This window comes from Anomaloglossus baeobatrachus, chromosome 1 (genome assembly GCF_048569485.1).
Source record: "Anomaloglossus baeobatrachus isolate aAnoBae1 chromosome 1, aAnoBae1.hap1, whole genome shotgun sequence".
Taxonomy (NCBI): Eukaryota; Metazoa; Chordata; class Amphibia; order Anura; family Aromobatidae; genus Anomaloglossus; species Anomaloglossus baeobatrachus.
In genome coordinates, this window is record NC_134353.1 from 877,793,386 (window position 1) to 877,810,852 (window position 17,467).

Consider the following 17,467-nt stretch of genomic DNA (forward strand, 5'->3'; position numbering starts at 1 on the left):
GTTCTCTAATCCATATGTGAAGTTTGGGTGTAAAATTCTTTTGGTGAATTGGGGCGGGACTGTGGGTCGGATCTTCGGCTCTGCCACAACCTCTCCTCCTGCCTCTGGCGTCTGTATGTGCCTCCCCTTCTAGAGTTTGCGCCTGTGCCTCCTCACCTCTGGTGGCGCTTGCACAGATTTGTCTCCCGGCATTCTTCAGTACACTGGTGTTGGTGGAGGCGCATGCGCAGATCCAGATCTGATACAAGTTTGATATCGCCGAATTGGACCTGAGCGAGAGAATCAATTGACCAGGTCATTTTAATTGCACAATAAATACTGTAAAAACAAAACTGCAAAAAAAAAAAAAAAAGCAAAACAAAAAACTGAAAAAAAACCCCAACAAAACAATGACGGCACTTTTTTTTCACCATTTCACTCTACTCCCCCCACTTTTCAGTGCCTTAAATGGAAAAATGAATGCTTTCATTCCAAACTACAAGTTGTTCTGCAAAAATCAGGTCCTAATACTAAAAAAAAAAAAGATTCCTGGAAGAAGAAAATTAAATAAAAAAAAAAACTAAAGTGCAAAAATGAAAACTGCTCCCGTCAGGACGTGGTTAATGAGAAAACTTCAGTTACTTCTCACATATAACATGCATATATATATAAAATGAAATGCTAAATCACCACACAGCAATGTCTATCTACTACCGTAGTTCTGCAGCTGTTGTAAAACTACAACTCCCATCATGCCCTCCTGACTCACTGCTCCACTTCCCCCAGCCGTCCCATAATTCTAAGCGACAGCCCTTCTCACTATTGCTCCTCTGACGTCACGTGCTGCCAGCACAGGAAATCAGGAAGTCGCCATCTTAACTGTGGGAAAGAGCCTTTTGTTTTTCTTTGGCCCATGCCATTCATTTTTAGCCCTTGTACCTATCCATATAGGGAGAAGGGAAGCTCTGCATGTGGCTCCGAGCAAGTACAAGCAGGATTTTCAGTGTGGCATGTCAGCAGTGCCGTCACGTGACCCTGCAATGTGCTGAACCAGCACTGACCTTTCCTGCCGCGCCTCCTGGTGGTGGAGTTTATGTACTGCAACAACAGGGATTAGAGCACAATTCACTAGTGCAGGAGTGAGTGGGCTGTGGAGGTAAGTGCTGCACACAGGGGGCAATGCAGACCCCTTCACTGTCAGTGCTCAGGTGATCAGGTGATGGAGGACATAACCTGCAAAACTGCCAGAGTCAGTGAAGAGCTGGAGAAATGTTTATGTTCAGCATTATATAATATATATATATATATATATATATATATATATATATATATATATATATATATATATATATATATATATATATATATATATATAAAAAATGTATATCGCCCACCCTCACAGGTGCTCTTATACTGCTCAATCATGAACGTGTGCACCCAGGAACGCTCGCTTCAGAATAATCTTCATGTGTTAAACTGGTCACCGATCACCCAACAAACTAGCAAGATGCTTGTTCGTCAGGTGAAATGATCATTTGCGCTGCAGCACATCGTCCTGTGTAAGCAACACCTGCGCTGCTGAGAAAGTAGAGAAAAAAGTATTCAGCTCACCCATGTAAGGTCCTCCGCTGCTGAGAAAGGTCGCCTCTGCGCACTGAACTACGTATTATAGCAGTTCAAAATGATTTTTTTTTTTGAGACAAACTCTACTATTACTTTTGAAATACCAACTATTTTTTTTTTTTTTATCATGTTTAAGGGGAAAAAAGGTGTTTCACTTTTTTTTTTATTTTTTTTTGGTTGAGGTCATTTTCCAAGGGCTGTAAAGTTGTTGTTTTTTCTTTAATGGAGCTGTGTGCGGGTTTGGCCTTTTTTTTTGTATGCTGAGCTGATATTTTCGTTGATTTTGGTATTTGTTTGGTTTTTTTTTTGTTTAGGGAAGATATATGATGCCCAAAAACTGCAATTCTGTTTTTTTTTTTTTTTTTTTTTTTTTTAACCTTTTGATCGACTGGACTATTACAGATTTGGTGCATCATCTGACCACTTAAATACTACAGTATATAGTGTAAATCCTGTTCTACTTTGAAGCTCCATATACAGTGTGTCCACCTGTATCCTGTCCACCGCCATTAGGCCGGAGCCACACAGGGCACTAGTGCGATGCTCGCATGACACTCGGCTCACGCTGGCAGTACAGCAGAGCCGAGTGGCATACTAGTATCCCTCCGACTGTGCGAGCGGACCTCAGTTGCAAGGGACAGGCCGGCGCTGAGGAGGGATTTATCTCCCTCTCTCCTCCGTAGCCGGATATTGCGATTCTCGCTCTGCACGCGCAGTATACCGTGAGTACAGTGCGATTTTTCTCTCGCCCCATAGACTTGAATGGGAGCGAAAGAGTCTCGCATTACACCCGCAGCATGCTGCGATTGTTTTCTCGGTCCGATTAGGGCTGAGAAAATAATCGCTCATATGCAATGACACACAGGCTAATATTGGTCCGAGTGGAATGCGATGTTTTATCGCACTCCACTCGCACCGATTTTCTCGCCGTGTGGCTTAGGCCTTAACTTGAGAACGGCGGCAGCTATAGGCATAGAAGTGGTGTCTAGGTATAGTAAAGTAGCCATGCGCTACGCAATGAAACCACCTATAGTGCCACCTGGTGGAAAACAACGGAGTTAGCATTTTTATCTTGAAAACAGAATGAGAGAGAAAAAAAATTAATTAAAAAATTGTAGGGCTTCATCAATTCAATATGAATCGACACCTTGCATACAGAAATGCTATGATATGAAACCAATGACCCCCCCCCCCCCCCCGCCCAAAAATCACTGAATGCTGGTCACGCATATGGCGATCATTTAACTTTGATGCTCAAAGTGGCCATCGTCAGCTGCAATGCACATCTAGACTCTGCACAGCATACTGTATCTTGCTGCACGTTGTGCAATATGGTAGGTGACACGTTTGCACAAGCATCTGTGATATGTCGTCGTAGGTCCTGCAATGTTGGTGGAGGGGTCGCATATCTGGCACCCCAGGGTTCAGTTGCCACAAATATACCTGTACCTGGGCAGGGAAGGATCTCCACATCAGGTAATCCCACATACAACATTTCCACTCCAAGCCAAGGGGGAGCTCTACAAGTCGAGTTCAGGTGAGGTCCCCTTTAAAGCCAGGTTTGGAGGCGGAGTCAGAGAGACAGTTGACAGTTGGAGAAAAGGAGTCTGTGCGAGCAGAGAGTGAGGGAAGACATCAAAATGGAGAGTGCAGTGCTTAGCCCGTATGAGTAACTGTTTGACCGCCTGAGGGATCAAGAGTGAGGCAAAAGAGGAGTGACCGGGGAGGTGGAGCCAGACCGGTTCATCCCCAAGGAACAGCGCTGATTATCGGACACCGGCGTCTGAGATTGTGAGGGATCTAATCTGCCCAGCAATAAAGACCGGAGGCCAGGGAGACTGCAGATCTCCTGGCCGCAGCAGCACCTGAAGGCAAAGCCACTACACAGAGCTTAGGGACCGCAGTGAGTACAGCAGTGCCCCTTAGAGAAGCTCCCGCCGCCTGCCATACAGGTGAAGACAGTGAGAGAGGGACAAGGTATAGCTACAGGCAGCCTAGTACCAAGGAGAAACAGCGCAGCAGGGAGGCCACACGACTGACCTGGTGCAGAGATCCTGAACTGTTCCCAGATCACCCAAAAGCTGTAACATCAGAAACTGAACCCCTTTTTAACACCTGCAAGTAAAACCTGGTCAGAGTTAATGAATTGGTGTGACGCACTTTATTTCTTCATCTGAGGAGCCATAGGCTGCTGCACTAAAGTGACAAAGGCTGTGAGGAAAAAACGCCATATATCGTGTAGAGACTGCTAAAACTGCCCTGGGGACCCTGCTTCACCTACGGGAAGCATAAACAACTGGCTGCCTATTCATCACCCCAGAGGTCTGACCTGCAGCCCCGGTGGCGTCACAAAATACTTTTATTTATTTTTTTCTCTTTTTTATTTTTTTTAATTTTTTTTTTTTTATTTATTGACTTTCAGCGACCACCAGGGCCACGGAAGCGGGCACAGGCCCCCGTGACATAATCCGATTAACTAACACCCGGAACAGAGTACCCCACGGCCCTGGGGCGGGTCACATACACCTCCTGTTTGATGTGACCTCACAGAAAAAAGTCCAATGGGGTCAGGTGAGCGTGGAGGCCACTCCACGCAGCCACCATACCCAATGACTTATAGGAAGGTCTCCATGAGGTATTGCTTCACGTCCGCAGCCTTGTGAGTTTTACACATTCTTATCATAGCATTTCTGTATGCAAGGTGTCGATTAGTATTGAATTGATGATGCCCTACAATTTTTTAACTCCCTTTTTTTCTCTATCTCATTCCATTTTCAAGATAAAAATGCTAACTCCGATGTTTTCCACCAGGTGGCGCTATAAGTGGTTTCATTGCGTAGCGCATGGCTACTTTACTATACCTAGACACCACTTCTATGCCTATAGCTGCCGCCGTTCTCAAGTTAATCGGCGGTGGACACTGTATAAATGAGCGTCAGAGGAGACCCAAGATGGCAGCGCCGTGTCCTTCAGCAAGCCAATGATTGCTGTAATAGCACATTGACACCTTGCAATCACGGCTGGCTGATTTGGGCAGCAGTGATGTCACTCAAATGCTGCTGCCAGAAATTTACAGAGGCATTTACATGGTGAGGGCTCATTCACATGACTGTTCCGTTGGTCCTGGTCAGTTCCTGTTTTTTTGCGGACCCACGGACAGGACCATCTTTTCAATGTCTTTTGTGTAGAATCGGATGGCACACGGAAGAACTTCCTTATGCATCCGATCTTACAAAAAAACACATCGGATGCCATATGTCCGTTCCGTTATTATGGAACATGTCCTATTCTGTTCTGTAATAACGGACCGTGACTCAATACAAGTCAATGGGACCGCAAAATCCCCGGAAGCCACACGGAAGCACTTCCGTGTGACCTGTGTCGGGTGCCTGTGCAGTCTGTGTCCCGCTCCCTGCCAGCCCCGCGGCTGCCTGCGCTGCAGTGTGAGAAGCTGCTGATACTGCAGTGCGGGCAGACACTATCAGCAGCTTCTCACACTGCATCGCGGGCAGCCGCGGGAATGACTAGCGCTGCTGTCAGGAGGTTAGATGAGATCATTACCTGCTGTGACGATCTCCTGTACTCCTCACGTCAGCACTGTCACTGCCTTCTATGCCCGTCACGTTCTCACATAAAGTCTCGCGGGCGGCCCAAAAATGTCACTAGCAGTGACGTCACGGCTCCCGCGATTCTTCGCTGTGAACGCGGCGGGCATAGAAATCAGTAACAGCGCTGACGTCAGGAGTGCAGGAGATCGTCACAGCTGGTAATGATCTCATCTAACCTCCTGACAGCAGCGGTCGTTATCCCCTGCAGTGACCTGGGCTGACCTATTGATGTTAGCTCAGGTCACTGCACTGCTCTCCCAGCCAATGGGGAATAATCTGTTCTTCATTGACTGGGACAGTGACTATGGTATGGATCGTCGTGGGACCCCCTTATTGGATTACGCCGGACTCGGATTTGATTGTTCTTTTCAATAAATTGGTGAAAGAGGGATTTTTTTGGGGAGTGTTTTTTCAAATAAAACTTTTTTTATGGTGTATATTTTATTTATTTATTTTTTTTTAATACTAACTGGGTTTGTGATGTCGGGTATCTGATAGACGCGTGACATCACTAACCCCAGGGCCTGGTGACAGGTGACATTACACATCTGGCATCAACCCCATATATTACCCCGTTTGCCACTGCACCAGGGCAACGGGATGAGTTGGGGCAAAGCGCCAGGATTGGCACATCTAATGGATGCGCCACTTCTGGGGCGGCTGTAGCCTGCTATTTTTAGGCTGGGGAGTGTCCAATAACAGTGGACCTCCCTAGTCTGAGAATACCAGCCCACAGCTGTCCACTTTACCTTGGCTGGTGATCCAATTTGGGGGGGCCCTGTGTTTTTCTTTTAAATTATTTATTTAATTTAAAATAACAGTGTGGGGTGCCCTCTGTTTTGGATTACCAGCCAAGGTGAAGCTGCCAGCTGTGGTTTGCAGGCTGCAGCCGTTTGCTTTACCCTAGCTGGCTACAAAAGATAGGGGGGACCCACGTCATTTTTTTTTTTAATCATTTATTTATTTTTTTGCTAAATACAAGGCTAAGCCGCCTTTAGTGCCACATGAAAGGCACTAAAGGGTGCCAGCTTAGAATATGCAGGGAGGTGGGACATTATGTCTTTCCCATCCATCCATCCATCCATCCATCCATCCATCCATCCCTTTCATTCATTCACTCATTCTATCCTTTCATTCATTCATCTATCTCTCTGTCTCTATATCTATCTATCCATCTCTATATCTACTCATCTATTTATCTTCCTTGCTGCTTCCGTTTTTTTCTGGTCCGCAAAAAAAAACGGAAGGCACACGGATGACACACGGAGTGTAAACGGAACGGATTTCACATGGATGCCACACGGATGCATCCGTGAAAAAAAACTGACCGTTTTTTGCCGTCCGCAAAAACGGAACGGTCGTGTGAATGTAGCCTTAACAGCAGGGCTGGAGCTGTGTTAGGCCACGTGCAGACATTGAGTATGTGGTGAGGTGTTTTTTTGTTTGTTCCACTCCTGGTTTGAAATACTGAGCTAAAAAAAAAAACAGAGGAAAAGTATAATAGAAACACGGGCACCACTTATGTATTTATCACCCACTTCTGGTTTTGGCTACAAATACTGAGGTAAATAAGTCACCAAATACTCAACCTGTGAAGGTGGCTTTAATGGGTTAATGCTGTAAATAAAGAGATCAGGGTGCTTCCATAACTAATGTTATGTGAAATATAAAAGTTAATAATAAAAAATAAAATGCTCCCCTTGTGAGCCATGCAGTAAAGTATCACGATGTGGGACTGGCGCTATCTTGACACTTCAGATGGGTCTGGAATAAAGGATGGAGAAAAAGTAGAAATATTTTGAGTTCCTGACGCTGTCTGAGAAGGTGGGTTAAAGCCATTCGATTTAGTTTGCATAAATTAAAAAACAATATAAAAAGTGGTTAAAAACATGCAGCTCGGGAGGATAAAGAACTAAAGTGTTTTCTTCCTCAAGTTGGAGGCAGATATGCCAACTATTTATTTCAGCCGTCATCAGTCCTGTGTAGAGGGAGCTCAAGCCCCGGCTTGGTACGGTCACACCAGCAGAGGACGAACACATACGTTCATATGTATGAAGGGGTTAAACGTGGTTTCCCTATATAAGCATTGCATTATCAAACACGCATTGGTAAATACACTGCACAAAAATATAAACACAACTTTTGTTTTTGTTCCCATTTTTCAGGAGCCGATATCTAAGATTTTTCTATGAACAAAAGGCCTTTTTCTCTCAAATATTGTTCACAATTTTGTCTAAATCTGTTAGTGAGCGCTTCTCCTTAAGGCCCGGTGCACATGTCCCTCCGTGTTCCGTGATTCACGGCACACGTGGGTTTGGTGATACGTGATCCGTTATCCGTAATTGCACCTGTCCCGTTCCTGCTCTCCATGGTGCTGAAGTCTCCAACTCTGTAGCGTCCGCACACCGCTCTCTGCAGCTACTTCCGGGTTGGGTCTGGCTGCATTCATGAATATGCATGAGTCAGCCAGGAGGCTGCACAGAGCGTCGCTGGAGAAAGTGAGTTGAAAATGTTTATTATAAATATCCGTGTTTTTCTGGTACGTGTTTCATGGATCACACCATAGTGTGGTCCGTGGGACATCAGTGATGCCAGAAAAAAATGGACATGTCTCCGTACGGCAATCACAGACACGCGTGTACACAACATGGAGACACGGTCAGTGAAAAATCACTGATGTGTGAGCAGACTCATTAATTATAATGGGTCTGCGTATGTCAGTGATTTTGGTACGTATAAAAAAAGAAAGCACAAATGTACCAGAATCACTGACGGCTGAAACAGGCCTTACCAACATAATCCGTCCACCTCACAGGTGTGGTATATCAAGATGCTGATTATTGCACAGGTGTGCTTTAGGCTGGCCACAATAAAATGGCACTCTAAAATGTGCAGTTTTACAGTATTAGAGAGGTGTAGGTGGGGTCGGAAGGCCAGTAAGTGTCTGGTGTGACCACGATTTGCCTCACGCAGTGCAACTCCTCTCCTTTAGGCCTCTTTCATACCTCCATGGAAACCACGTACGTTTTGCACGGATGTGCAAAAGGTGCGTATGGCCCTCCGTGTGCCGTGATTTCGGCACACAAATGTTCTCCACGTGCTATTCGTAAAAACACACAGAGAACAGGAATTTTATGCTCACCTATCCCTGGCGTTGCTGTCTGTTGTGCTGATGTCTACTGCGCTGCTGCTTCCGGTCCTAAGTGCAGTGAATATGCGATAACCATAATAAGTGGGCCTGGAAGTAAGTGACAGCAGTGCTGGAGAAGGTGAGTGTAGAAATTAATTTTATTTCACAGAAACGTTGTTTTCTCCGGTATGTGTCACACTGATGTCACACAGAGCACACCCGTGCTGCTGGAAACAAATGGACATGTCAACGTATGTAGCACATGGACACACGTATGCTTCACATGGACACAGTCCATGGGAAAACATGCACGTGTGCACAGACCCATTGATTTTAATAGGTCTACGTGTGCCAATGTCTCCGGTACGTGTGAAAACGAACCTCACATGTACCATAGACATGGATGTGTGAAGGGGCCTTACATAGAGTTGATCAGGTTGTTGATTGTGGTCTGTGGATTGTTGGTCCACTCCTCTTCAATGGCTGAGAAGTTGCTGGATTTTGTCAGGAACTTGGACATGCTGTTGTATACGCCGATCCAGAGCATCCACAACATGCTCAATGCGTGATATGTTTGGTGAGTATACTGCCATACAATAACTGGGATGTTTGCAGCTTCCAGGATTTGTGTACAGATCCCTGCATCATCGGGCCGTGCATTATCAGCTGCAACATGAGGTGATGGTCGTGGATAAGGCAGAAGAATGGCCTCAGGACCTCGTCCTGTGCATTGAAAATGGCATCAATAAAATACCTGTGTTCGTCATCCATAACATACATCTGCCCATACCATAACCCCACCGCCACCATGGGCCACTCGATTCACAATGCTGACATCAGCAAACCGCTCGTGCACATTATCCTATACACACCATCTTCCCTGTACAGTGAAAAACGGGACTCATTCATGAAGAAAACATCTCTCCAACCTGCCAGGCACCATAGAATGTGAGCATTTGCTCACTCAAGTCGGTTACGATGACAAACTACAGTCAGGTGGAGACCCCGATGAGGAGCAGCAGATGAGCTTCCATGAGATGGTTTCTTTCGGTTTGTGCAGAAACTCTTTGGTTATGCACTGATTGTTGCAGCAGCTGTCCTGGTCGCTGATCTTGGAGCAGAAGATGCTGGATGTGGAGGTCCTGGGCTGGTTTGATTACACATGATCTGCAGTTGTGAGGCCGGTTGGATGTCCTGCCAAATTCCACTACTTGGACAACACGTTCCCAATTTCTAAATTTTCCGTTATAAAGTAACTGCCCATATTCCTCTACAGGGCCTGTCCTGCGATGATGGCACTGGCTCTCCAGGGCCTGCGCAACATTGCAGTCAGAAATAACTAACATTCGGAGGAACTCGTAGAACAGCAGGAGCTCTCGCTTCATCCAGGTGTCAGTTTCATCCAAAAGCAGCGAGACTGAAGCAGCTGCTGATTGTCAGCAGGGCTCACTTGAAATAATGTTACACGACCTCCGAGAGAGCCAGTGCCATCATTCAAGGAACAGGTGAGTATAGGCTGTTGTTATTTTATAAGGGGGAAGATGGCAATTGAGAAGGCATTGTCCAGGTAGTGGACAACCCCTTTTAATGCTCTAAGTTGCGTGGTGTAAAGTTGCCCCTATGTTCACATGGAACAGAATTATTTCAAATCTTCCATCAGGATTTGCAGGCAGAAAATCCGCAGCATATTAGCAATATAGTTAGAGATGAGCAGAGCCGTTGATGTACAGGTTCACAGGTTTCTGCTGAACTTTAGTTAAAAATTCAGTTCTGTACCCGGACTTGACCCCAAACCCCATAGAAATCAATGGGGCCCAAAACTTTTGTGCTGTAAAATGGTCGTAGTTAGGGCTGAGGGGGGCTGCAAAAGGAAGCAAAATGAAGGTGAGAGAAGGACAATTGCCTTGCAAATAATAGGTAATAAAAAGAAAATGGTGTGAGGTTCCCCATATTTTTGCAAACCAGACAAGGTAAACAGCTGCAGGTGCTCAGCTGTCTGCTTTACCTTGTCTAGTTATCAGAAATAGAGGGGACCCAATGCCACTGTTTAAAATTATTTATAAATGAATAATATTTTTGATAACTAGCCAAGGTAAAGCATATAGCCGGGGGATGGTATAATCAGGCTGGCAAGTTTCATGGAAATTTGGCCCTTCCCAGCCTAAAAATAGTGGCCAGGACAAAAGAGAGGAAATAGGGTCTTATCTGATATTACACTCACCTATTAGGGTTGTAAGTCACAACTCCTATGAAGGCTTAAGGTAATGCAGCCGCATGTGGGTTGAATTTCAGTGCTGGAGAGGAGAAACAGGGTTAATGCTGTGCCACTGCTGAATTAAATACTGTTGGTTATTAATAAAAACATCTTTTATTTCAGAGGTCTACACGTTTGAGGGATCCAGTCCCCTTATTCAGGACAAGAATAAAAATAATGTACGGATATACAGGAGTTGACACGTGTATATATACATGTGATAAAATAAAAAGACCGCCTACTGAAAGTTCGAAAAAAATCGGGCATAACAACTGCCCCTAATACTCAGCGTTTTTTACAATAAACATTTTCAAATAATTATAATTTCACATGTTGTTGAAAAGTTTGTAATAAAAGAAATAAAAATGGAAAATAATATAAAAAATGGAAAAAAAGGATAAGGAAGAAAAAGGACACAAATAATTTGTCCTTTTTTTTTCCTTATCTTTTTTTCCATGCTTTGTATTTTCCATGCTTTGTATTTTCCATTTTTATTTTTATTTTATTACAAACTTTTCAACAACTTGTGAAATTATAATTATTTGATAACCTTTATTGAAAAAAACGCTGTCATAGGGGCAGCTGTTTTGCCCGACAATTTTTTTTTTTTTCCGTAACTTTTAGTAAGTGGTCTTTCTATTTTATCACGTGTGTATGTATATATACACACGTGTCAACTCCTGCATATTCATATATTTGTTGATTTTTCTTTCTTGTCATGAAGGTGACTGCCTGAAACGCGTAGACCTATGAAATAAAAGGTTTTTATTAATCAACAGTATTTAATTCGTCAGCAGCACGGCATTAACCCCGTTACTTCTCTCTAGCACTGAAGCCTAAAAATAGTGGCACATCCATTTGATGTAGCAATTATGGCGCTTCTCCCCAGCTCTTTTGCCCGATTGCCGATTGCCCTAGTGTGGTGGCAATTGGGGTTGATGTCAGCTGGCATTAAGCCTAGAGATTAGTAAAGGAGAGGTGACTATCAGACACCACTATTACTAATCCGGTAGGTGTAAATTTAAAAAAAAAAAAAGTTTATTTGATTCAAGACTCCCCAACACTCCCTCGTTCACCAATTAATTTAAAAAAAATCCTCTAAGATCTGACATAATCCAATGGTGTAAATGTCCCACAAGGTCAACAGACTCCTCCATATGTCACTTGAGGTCAGCAGCAGGCATGGAATTTTTCACTAGCATGAAGTACACTGAGGAAGACACAGAAGGGGAAACGTCAAGACTGGGCCCAGAAATATCTGAAGACAGTTTTCAAAGGGTTTATCCACTAATTGGATGAGACTGACACTTGATGAAACAGATGGATGGGTATCGGGCACAGACCTCCACTTTGACTCAGGCACCAAGAAGGTGGAGGTGGGTACTGCTATGGGCTGGTATTACTAAATATGAGCTACTTGGACCATTTGTTGTTGAAAATGGACTCAAACCTACTGCCAGCCTTTAGAAGCCAATTTTTTTAAGCAGTGGTTCAGGAAAGAGTCTGCATCTTTCAATAAAACCACGATTGTTATGCAGGACAATGCTTCATAGCAGCATCGAAGTCTACACTGCTCAGCTGCCGGTAAAGACCTTAAAGATTAATTAATAAAGACCCGGCTTCTTCACCTGACCTAAACCCTATTGAGAACCTGTGGACCTTTTTTACATGGGAAATTTATGGTGAAGGAAAACAGTCTCCTTTCTGATCAGTGTTTGGGGGACTGTGGTTGGTGCTGCTCAAAAAGTTAATCGGCAACAAATTAAAAAACTGACACTCCGTGGATGGACGGCTTATGACTGTTTGGTAAAAAGAGGCTGTATTGGTCACTGATATATATAAAAAAAAATTTTCTGAATTTTTTTTTTGTACATTTGAGTTGTTTTGGTTATTATTCTGACTTTTAAAGGGGTTATCCGGCTTCTTTTGACTTTTTTTCATTATTACACTATTGGGCTACATTGGGGCAGGTAAGTAGATAGAGACCACTTACCTGCCCCGCTGTCAGCCCCTCTCCCCCGGCTCAGAGCGGTCATGTGACCCCTCCTGCCGCGATTTTGCTGCTTCCGGCCTTTGCACGTCTACATGGGCAGGGCCATGTTGACATGCAAATCTGGAACAGCTTGTGCCTCCCTGCTGGGCTGTACAGTGTGTGGAGTAACCGCCCCCGTTCCCTGCCCCCTCCCACACATTCCCCCGCACCCCGTACTCTCACCGCAACCTCCCACACACTCCGTAGTCTCCCTCCTCCGCCTCCTGTGCCCAGCTACGTGCGCCCTGAATTGCAGCTGAGTCAGTGTCCAGTTCAATAAGGCAAGGAACACTTGTTGTCAGATACACTGCCAGCGCTGTGTCCCCAGCGCTTTATTATGTTTACTGCCTGACGCCCTGGGAACTGTTCCCCCCCCCCCCCCCATTTCACCCACCCCCGCCCCACCCCCCCTGTCAGTTTTTGCCCCCCTCTGCAGTATAAGCTGCCTCTCATTCTCAGCCTGCAGTGCGTGCATCCGCGGGGATGACGAGCGCTGCTTCACTGCCCGTGCAGTCTGTGTCCCGCTCCCTGCCAGCCCCGCAGCTGCCCGCACTGCAATGTCAGTGTCTGCCCGCAGTATCTGCAGCTTCTCACGCCGCGGGGCTGGCAGGGAGCGGGACACTGACGCTCTCCCGCTGTGACGCACAGATCGCTGTGTGTGACAGCGAGAGAGCGACGAAATGAAGCCAGCAGGAGCCGGCATCAGGCAGCTGCGGTAAGCTGTAACCAAGGTAAACATCGGGTAACCAAGGTGGTTACCCGATATTTACCTTCGTTACCAGCTCTCGCTGCCAGCGCCGGCTCCTGCTCTGTGACATGTAGCTGCAGTACACATCGGGTTAATTAACCCGATGTGTACTGTAGCTAGGAGAGCAGGGAGCCAGCGACCAGTGTGCGCGGCTCCCTGCTCTCTGCACATGTAGCTGCAGGTTAGATTAGATGACATAATTACCTGCAGTAACGATCTCCTGCCTCCTGACGTCACCGCGGTCACTGCCTTCTCTGCCCGTCTCGCGGGCGGCCCGAGACTGTCACTAGCAGTGACGTCACGGGCTCTCGCGATACTGCGTAGAACGCGGCGGGCATAGAAGTCAGTGACAGCGCTGACGTCAGGAGAGCAGGAGATCGTTACTGCAGGTAATGATCTCATCTAACCTCCTGACGGCAGCGCTCGGCATCCCCTGCAGTGACCTGGGCTGACCTATTGATGTTAGCTCAGGTCACTGCACGGCTCTCCCAGCCAATGGAGAACATTTTGTTCTTCATTGACTGGGAGTCTCATTGACTATGGTATGGATCGCCGTGCGACACCCTTATTGGATTACGCCGGACCCGGATTTGATTGTTCTTGTCAATAAATTGTTGAAAGAGGGAATGTGGGGAGTGTTTTTTCAAATAAAAATTTTTTTGTTGTCTATTTTTTATTTCTTACTGACTGAGTTGGTGATGTCGGGTATCTGATAGACGCCTGACCTCACAAACCCCAGGGCTTGATGCCAGGTGACATTACACATCTGGCATCAACCCCATATATTACCCCGTTTGCCAACGCACCAGGGCGCGGGATGAGCTGGGGCAAAGCGCCAGGATTGGCACGTCCAATGGATGCGCCACTTCTGGGGCAGCTGTAGCCTGCTATTTTTAGGCTGGGGAGTGTCCAATAACGGTGGACCTCCCTAGTCTGAGAATAACAGACCACAGCTGTCCGCTTTACCTTGGCTGGTGATCCAATTTGGGGGGGACCCCACGTTTTTTGTTTTTAATTATTTATTTAATTTTAAATAACAGTGTGGGGTGCCCTCTGTTTTGGATTACCAGCCAAGGTGAAGCTGCCAGCTGTGGTCTGCAGGCTGCAGCCGTCTGCTTTACCCTAGCTGGCTACAAAAGATAAGGGGGACCTCACGTCGTTTTTTTTTTTTTATTAATTCTTTATTTATTGGCTAAATACAAGGCTAAGCACCCCGTAGTGCCACATGAAAGGCACTAAAGGTGGCTTTACACACTGCAACATCGCAAACGACATCGCTGTAACGTCACCGGTTTTGTGACGTTACAGCGACCTCCCCAGTGACATTGCAGTGTGTGAAACACATCAGCGACCTGGCCTCTGCTGTGAAGTTGTGATCGCTAGAAATCGTTCAGGACCATTCTTTGTTCCTTTGTTTCCCGCTGTGCAGCAAAGTCTCAGTGTGTAAAGGGGACTTTACAGCGACTACACGGCTCTGTCTGCGTAGCGTCATGATTAGCGGTCACCTGTGAAGGATTCACCGGTGACCGCTAATCCCCCGAGTGACTGAAGTTTCCCCCCCTCTCTCATACTCACCGATCCCCGGCGCGGCGCTGCACGGCGTTCACACTGCTCCAGCGGCTTTTCCTTTTTTGAAAAAGCCGGCCGCTCATTAAACAATCTCGTATTCCCTGCTTTTCCCCGCCCACAGGCGCCTATGATTGGTTGCAGTGAGACACGCCCCCACGCTGAGTGACAGGTGTCTCACTGCACCCAATCACAGCAGCCGGTGGGCGTGTCTATACTGTGCAGTAAAATAAATAAATAAATAATTAAAAAATCCGGCGTGCGGTCCCCCCTATTTTAATACTAGCCAGATAAAGCCATAAGGCTGAAGGCTGGTATTCTCAGGATGGGTAGCCCCACGTTATGGGGAGCCCCCCAGCCTAACAATATCAGCCAGCGCCGCCCAGAATTACCGCATACATTAGATGCGACAGTTCTGGGGCTGTACCCGGCTCTTCCCGATTTGCCCTGTTGCGTTGGCAAATCGGGGTAATAAGGAGTTATTGGCAGCCCATAGCTGCCACTAAATCCTAGATTAATCATGTCAGGCGTCTATGAGATACCTTCCATGATTAATCTGTAAATTACAGTAAATAAACACACACACCTGAAAAAATCCTTTATTAGAAATAAAAAACACTAACAAATACCCTCATTACCAATTTATTACCCACAACAAAGCCCTCCATGTCCAGCGTAATCCACGTTCCTCCAGCGTCGCATCCAGCTCTGCTGCATGCAGGTGACAGGAGCTGCAGAATACACCGCCGCTCCGGTCACCTCCACGCAGCTAATGAAGACAGCCGCGCGATCGGCTGAGCTGTCACTGAGGTTACCTGGATGCAGCGGTGGCCGCGGGTAACCTCAGTGACAGTCCAGCTGATCGCGCTACTCAGCCGCCGCTCCTGTCAGCTCCACACAGCAAATGAGGTGAGTATCGCGATCAGCTGAGCTGTCACTGAGGTTACCCGCGGCCACCGCTGCATCCACCGTGTGTGTGTGTTTGTCCGCTAAAGGAATCCGCTCTCATTTACAATAACGTTTTTTTGCACAGATGACCCATGTGACCCAGGGAACGTCGTAGACTACGGTTTCACATGAAAATTTAACCCTGCGCTTTACAGTCACTCTCCAAAAAACATGACTCCATTAAAGTGAATGGAGCCTGGAACTACAGCTTATTAATCTCAGCTGTGATTGGTTACTATAGTATCAAAGGACAGTGTTAGTATCTATGTGCATATATATATATATATATATATATATATATATATATATATATATATATATATATATACACATAACTATATGACACAAGCCACGCACACACACACACATGTACCATACATACATGGCGTATATATCTACTATAGACTCACATTGGGTGCTATATATAGTCTGCCTTACACAGTATTCATTTATCTATAAGGGGTGAGGAACATGTAACAACTCTTTCTGTTACCATTGTGGATGGGATGTGAGGTGATTGCTGTGTCACAGATGAGAGAAGCTGGATCTCTGCTCTGTCACATGCTGAGAGGTCAGTGCTGGGCAGAATACCGACAGCCATTGAATGTGCAGAGGGAGGGCAGGGGGCGTTCCTGTACACTGAGGCCGGGCAGGGGGCGTTCCTGTACACTGAGGCCGGGCAGGGGGCGTTCCTGTACACTGAGGCCGGGCAGGGGGCGTTCCTGTACACTGAGGCCGGGCAGGGGGCGTTCCTGTACACTGAGGCCGGGCAGGGGGCGTTCCTGTACACTGAGGCCGGGCAGGGGGCGTTCCTGTACACTGAGGCCGGGCAGGGGGCGTTCCTGTACACTGAGGCCGGGCAGGGGGCGTTCCTGGACACTGAGGCTGGGTGGTGCCAGCTCTGACTGAGGTTTGGCAACCAAGAATACAGGAAATTGTCATGTTTGTTGGAGCTGAATGTAAACAAGAGCTGCAGAGAATAAAGTGTGAATTCAAGAGGAACAAAAGTTAGAAAACAAGAACTAACAATGTAGGGGTGATTTATATGACAATACAGCACAGATTAGCTTACAATTTTTTTTGGAGTGTATGTCGGATAACTCCTTTAACTGATTAAAATAAACATTTGCGATGGGAAAATGTAACTTTTTTTTTTATTTAGTTGCATAATTATGCATATTAAGTGTTCTTTCCCATGATCAGTGTTAGGCTAAGTTCACATGTCCTGTAGTCAGCCGTTAAAAAAGATCCGTTGGGAAACTGATTTCTGCTTGATCCATTTTTTTTTTTTTTTAAAACATTGGAGTCTATGGAAAACAAATCCGTTAACCGATTGCTATTTCTCCATCCGTTGTACTTGCATTTGTAATGGATCTGTTGGGCGGCACGGTGGCTCAGTGGTTAGCACTGCAACCTTGCAGCGCTGGGGTCCTGGGTTCTAGTCCCACTAAGGACAGCATCTGCAAGGAGTTTGTATGTTCTCCCCGTGTTTGCGTGGGTTTCCTCCAGGTACTCCGGTTTTCTCCCATATTCCAAAAACATACTGATTGGGGCTCACAATCTAAATTCCCTATGGGGA

The 17,467-nt window shown here is 46.1% G+C and overlaps 1 protein-coding gene across 2 annotated transcripts in view; it reads left to right on the forward strand.

Moving 5' to 3' along the window:
• The first annotated feature begins 926 nt into the window (after window positions 1-926).
• Window positions 927-17,467, forward strand: part of LOC142301619 (adenine nucleotide translocase lysine N-methyltransferase-like) — a 40,973-nt gene continuing 24,432 nt past the window's right edge. For both annotated transcript variants that reach the window (XM_075342648.1, XM_075342652.1), the window contains exon 1: window positions 927-1,135. The gene's annotated coding sequence lies outside the window, so the exon portion shown is untranslated. The remainder of the gene's footprint in view (window positions 1,136-17,467) is intronic.